We start from the raw sequence: 6,324 nt of genomic DNA, 5'->3' as shown, positions 1-6,324 counted from the left end.
TTTTCGCCCTTGTATCGAAAACTACTATTTGCAAACGATAAAGAAGGCGATGAAACAATCCAAACCAATTTTTCAGCAGTTTTTGTAGAAAGGTAAGTTATTGAATTAAAAGATTTAAATCCTGAAGTATGTTTGCACACATCCTGAGAGTAAAGAGGAACGAACGGTCCCAGGTTAACCGACAACATATTTCTACATTAAATCAACAGGCAAACTGAATGGATATAATGCTGAATGCTGTTTCCGATTTTTTCCAATTTATCCTAAGATACACTTAATCCCAGTTGATTAGGAAAATATGTTCGAAATCTACATAGAAACCCAATATCGCGAAAAAAAGCGAATACCCAAGTTCACTAATGGACGACCGTTAAAAATTTTACTTGGAAATTCGGGTGGTTATATAGCGAAACATGCAACGTTTATGTTGCCAAATTACTTTCCCCAGACAAGGCAGCAGTTTCGCTTATTGCAACCAAATGTTTTTTATTTTCTCCGAAATATTCCGGCCCTTTTTCCGTTTCCGAATAATATGGTTCTGAGGTAGAAGAATGGAGCTCGTAATCGGTTAATCTGCGTTGTGTGTTATTTTTTTGAGGGCAGTTCGAGCTGCTTCCATGCAGCCGATTCCTAGAAAGCCTTTCCTATCCCACTAGTGTTATTAATTTTGGAAAAACAAGCAAAACATCAAACGCTGCTGCGAGTGTCGAGATCTCAAAGCTTTATTTCACTTATAAACATAACGTTTCGCTTTGTGGTGGAAATGACGGTTGGTGCACGGAATGATAAACCGATAAGAGCGCTTTCGAGGCGTTCACTAAATGGAAAATTTATTTCATACATTTTAAACGGAACTACGAAATAGTGAACCTTTTGAAAAGTTGTTTATTTAGGAGCGAAAACTGAGGAGACCAACCGCGATATTGCAAGTGCGAAATTATCATTATGCAACATCTTAGCTGTTGATTTTACTTACACTAGAAGTGAGCGTGTTTTCTGCAAGAGGATAATCCCTGATGGGCTCTTTCCATTCAACTAAAGCCTTGTTCAGTGAAGCAGCTTTAATATATTTGCAAATTTGTTTGCATTAGCCAAGATTCAATAAGGGAAGTTCGAGTCTTGCGTTAAAGGAATTGCAACTTTGACTCGCCAAAGTCAGTGTGCATTTTCTAATACCCCGAGTCAAGTATGGGCCTTCGGAATTTTATTGAAAGCCGGGACTTTGTACTGTGGTTCAATCAAGAACTTTTATATGCCATTCAATATAGCTGATTCATGTATCGCCTATATGGAAGATTCGAGAGCTTGTTACTTGTATAAATTTCAATCGTTTCACAAATTGATTTTTTGGGAAACTTTTTTCAAGGATATAATTTTGAGTGAAGTAAGGTCGATGAGAATATAGAGCTGAAATTATTTTACAAGTGATGCAATGTATGAAGTTTTATATTCAAATGTTGCATTTTTTGTGGAAACTTCCGCTATTTTCACTCAAGCTCCACATAGTTTGTGGGGTTTTTAATTCTCTTCCAGTTCTGTAGCTCAAATGTTTCTTGAGATTCTTGAGCTCAAAACTTCTCTGTCGATTAATTTTCATTATTAGGAATCTCGGATTACAAGAAACTCTTGTCCACTAACTGTACTTAAACATTCTGCTGTTAAAATTGCTGTTTAAAAAGTGGATTAATTCTACTTGTACCCATCGCTTACATTAAATATACAGAATTCGTTAAAGGCAATGCCAGATTTGATCCAATTTGTAAACCCAACCATCAAAGCAGCAACGTCTCCTAATAAATATGAATTTCCCTATCCAATTTCGTCTGAGAAATGGAAATATCGGAGCCATATAATTGAAATACATTGATTTGAAATAAGACTGTCTGGTTGATGTATTCAATATGTATTTATGTTAATTTTTCAGCGATTCCTTACTTAACGTTTGCCGGAAAATATTGCTGTTTGTTATTTGAAACGGGAAAATATTGCCAAAAATGAAACTTTATTAAAAATTGAGCTTCTTTGTAGTTGTCAGACTTTCCTCGGTCATTATCAGGCAACTTCAACGCTCAAATCTGAGTTACGCGAAAGCTTAGTAATTAAAAATGTAATTTGTAAATAGAGAAAAGCGTTCAGTGCTAGACGATGTAATAATTAAGATTTGAAATTTCGGTTGCAGAGCTTTTAGGAGCAATAACAGTAAATCGGATTACAAAATCCACATACAACCTCAAAACCTCTCGAATTTTGCCTCCCTTCCTCGGTGATTAAGAGTAAATTTACGATTGGCCAAAAAGTGCGTCACCCCTGAACTCACTCCATTATTTATTTCCATCTTATAAATTTTCCCTTTTTCATTTTTAAACGCACCAGAAAGCAGCGATAGCTTCGCTTCATCTTGTACCCAGGTGGTTAGCTTCTTCAAGAATGCATATATATCATAAAAATATGTTTCATTAAAGGCAGGAATCTGCTTTGGATCCCGTTTTTATTATTTCGCAGAGTTTTTACGAGCTTCACCTGCTAGTGGGTCGTATTTTTCACTGCTTACGAGATTTTCAGGCGTGAAACTTTAACTTGTATATTGGAGCCGATGAGAATGAGTAAATAAATCAGTACTCTTTATGCGGAGCAGATAAAAAACCGCCCTAAGAAATTTGTAAGAAAGCGAGGATTTGCTCGAATGAAACCAATGGAAATGGAGACGCATATTGAACGTTCCTATTTAAGCAATTAAGCTGCTCTAAATGCAAAACATCTATTAAGCATGGGATCTTATAGATGGGAAACTTCGATGATGGGAATAAGCCACGGCAATCCCCGAGCAGATAATGCCTTAGAGGCTCTTTGTGTATGAACTCGCCTTTACTTAGTGGAGCAAATTTAATATCTTAAGAAGTGTATTTTCTCTATAGCGGGTTTTAAAGATGAAGTTCTTCGAGTAATTATTATGGAAATTTCCGATTATAAGTAGTGCTTCTTTTATGGGAAGTATTAACTGCATTATTCAGCATTATTCAAAGCTTGTTACTATACAAAGCGATTGAAAAATATTGCTCAAATTTTTAAGGATAGAAGACGTTTGAGCATGAACGTGAATGGAAAAATATCTCTACAGTTCTGCAGTTTTATGGAAATTAAAACTTTTTTTAAATTGAACTATTCTTGTAGAAATGCTTTAATATTGCCTAATGCGATAAGCTCCAGTGGCGGTTTGTTTGTTCAAATTGAAAATTTTGCCCACTAGTAGATAACTGTTCAGCCCATTTGTTGCAAACCGCTTTTAATTCAATGATAAAGTTGGAAGTTGTAAATAACAAATCAAATTAGCGGATATAGTAATTATCCCGAAGGTATCATAAATACATTAGCTCGGCCACATAAAATAATTCCGAAAATGGAATAATCTACGAATAATAATGTTTTATTACATTTATTTATTAGGCCTGGTAATGCTACTGATGGTCATACATAATAATAATAACTTTAGGGCATATTGCGATAATCTATCGCAATTACATTAGCACGTATGGAAGTAAATGGGATTAAAACAATATAAAAAAGTGGTTGATGGGAACCTAAGATTTAGACAAATGATTAAGAAAATATGACGAATATCAAAGGATGATGAGTTGATCATGCAAGCCCAAATTTGGGCAATTTTTCCTTGATGCAATAAAAAGAATTTTGCCTTCAACTTGGGAAAATAGTCCATTTTTTTTAAATATTAAAGCCTGTTATTATAGCAGAAAATTGCGATTTGACTTGAAGTTGATTGTTTAGACAAGCTCATAATGAAACCAGTTCTACGGCAACAAAAATATGAAGTTGCGTGTTAACCGCGGCTCCAATTTGCATAAGAAAAAGTTTAACGGTCGAAATACTACTTAAATCCTTTTTCTACTAATTTAATAGGCATTGTGCCCCATTTTATTTGGGCATGATAAGCAAATCGAATCTTGTATTTCATTATGCAAACTAGACTAAAAGCGGGAATTTGCATTTTTTCCTACCAGAGCCAGATTTGTCTTGGTAATCTGATTGTGTGTGTCAACAACACCTTGATTGGTTATGAGTAAGATTGATGGTTGGCCGAGTCTAATGTATTAGTTGATTGTTCTTTGGTTTCATTTCTCGTTTCTTAACAAGACGGCTGAGCACTTATCTTAATTAATTCCGCTTGTTTAGCAAATTCGATGGTTTATTCTTAACTTGCACTGAATAAATATTACACTTGTATGCAAATAGCTTACCTTTGCTTGGCACATGATATGTATAATTAAATTTTACCATAATGTCTTTGCGTATGAAACGAAACTTGCAAAGCAAGCAAGTCTGGGGAATTGACCAACGAATATTTCGAAAGGCCGGGGAAACTGCACAAATCGAAATAAAATTAGATGAAAATTAGCATCAGGAAGGAGACATGAATATGTTTTGCCCAAAGTTGTCTAGACGCTCAAGATTTAAATTCAGAATTTATTATCTCCATTTCCGCTCCTCTAAATTTACTTATTTCCTGCGTTGGAGGTAATTAAATCCGCTCCGTTGTTTGCCTTCTACGGGATTGTATAGTAATGAAGGTTTTTGTGTTTCTTAAAAGTAATATTTGTGTGTTCCTCAAAGAATGCTCCTGATGCGTTGCTCTAGTCATTATGCAGGAAACGCTATAGCTTTTGAATTTTGGGTTTACGTGAGTCTTTCTTCCATTGGGACTAGAGAAACCCAATCATTCGATGATGTGAAAATTGCCCCTATTTTGAATAAACATGTTTTTGAAAAGCGCTGATTATCTTGGCAATTTGGCACTGGATTTACCAACACCACACAAAGTTAGATACATTGAAATTGCTTTATTACCTTTTAATATTTTGCTCCAAAGTTAATGAAATGAATTGTTTACTCGGATTGTTTTGACTAAAATTGAATATTTTATTGTATGCGAAATTCGACTTTTATTCGAGGTTTACCAAATCTGTCTACCAAAAATTAGTTTGAAAACTTAAATCTGAAATCGGTGGACGAAGCTTTATTAAATCTAGCTTTATTAGGCATTCTCGGGCCGCTTTTTCTATGGATACTTCAAAATCTTATGCATTCTGCTCGCGTTAACGTGTATTGTGACTCTCAATTAACATCGAATAGATTTCAAAAACTGCTTGCCACAGATATTTGTGTAAATTTTCGCCAATTTCTGCAGTAGAATTTGCCCATTACTACTAGAACCAAACAGCATTCAAATTGACTCGATTCAATTAAAACTATCATCACTGGTTTATTTGGCTCTATGTGCAACGTTCAATTTGCTTGGCCGCAACTAATCAACTTAATTAGTTCTATTGACACCAATCCGCTAGCAATCGACTAATTCATAAATTGGTTGATTAAAGAGCCTGAGAAACATTCAATAAATTTAATTAGTTTATTTGGCAGACAACAAATTAGGTTCCAAACCTTATAAGAATGATACTTTTATATCCCTTTATCAACACACCGTTGATAAAGGTTTGGGCTCTATTTCGCTCTGGATATTTAAAGGGACTTAAATTGCACTCGATGTCAGGGAATGCACCGCAAACAAAACAAGGCAGGAACTTAAATCAGTCCGCATTAAGCTCAACGAAGAAATTGCATAAATTTCCTGCTGCGAAAATGCGGCATGACAAATGGGAAAATTTCGTGTATTTGTCTCGTTGAATTAGAAAAAACGCCGCTCTTACCAACCTCTTAAGCTTTACTGTTTCGAAGTTTAAACTCGGCAGTTCATTTCAATAGCACGGTTTTAACATTTGTAGCCGTTCAGTTCTATTTAAGTGATCGTTTTTTAAATTTTGTATGTTGCAGAATTTATTTCCACTTGACGTCGGCAAAGTTGCTCAATTGTAAATACACCTGGCGTCCAAATCCTTTTGAGTAAAGAGCTGATACGCAAAAGAAGTAAAAAACTGAGACCGAGCGCGTCACATCAATCAAAACTGAAAATCCAATTTCTACTTCTATAAGTGAATATTCTTTGTGACTCTTTTGCGAATTTGAGATGCGAACGATTGTGATATTCAAAAAATATTCCCAATACATTTTATGCAAACGAAGCATAATACCGTTCCCGAGAGTTCGTAAAGCCCTGGATTCCATCCTTAAAGGCGGAATTTAATTTCTTTATACAAGTATTGGAATATCAGCATCGAAGGCAATGTTTCCAGTAGTTAGGCACGCAATTTCTATGAAGATCGTCCAAGCGGAAGAGCTACTGCCTATTACTTGCTGCATGAAAGACTTTGACCAAAGCGAAGAAGTGGTTTAATGAGTGGTGGTTTTACTAAG

The sequence above is a fragment of the Dendroctonus ponderosae genome, unplaced genomic scaffold (assembly GCF_020466585.1).
Source record: "Dendroctonus ponderosae isolate FM_Combo_2020 unplaced genomic scaffold, Dpon_F_20191213v2 Dpon_F_20191213_2, whole genome shotgun sequence".
In the NCBI taxonomy this organism is placed as follows: Eukaryota; Metazoa; Arthropoda; class Insecta; order Coleoptera; family Curculionidae; genus Dendroctonus; species Dendroctonus ponderosae.
This window is presented reverse-complemented; position numbering follows the sequence as displayed.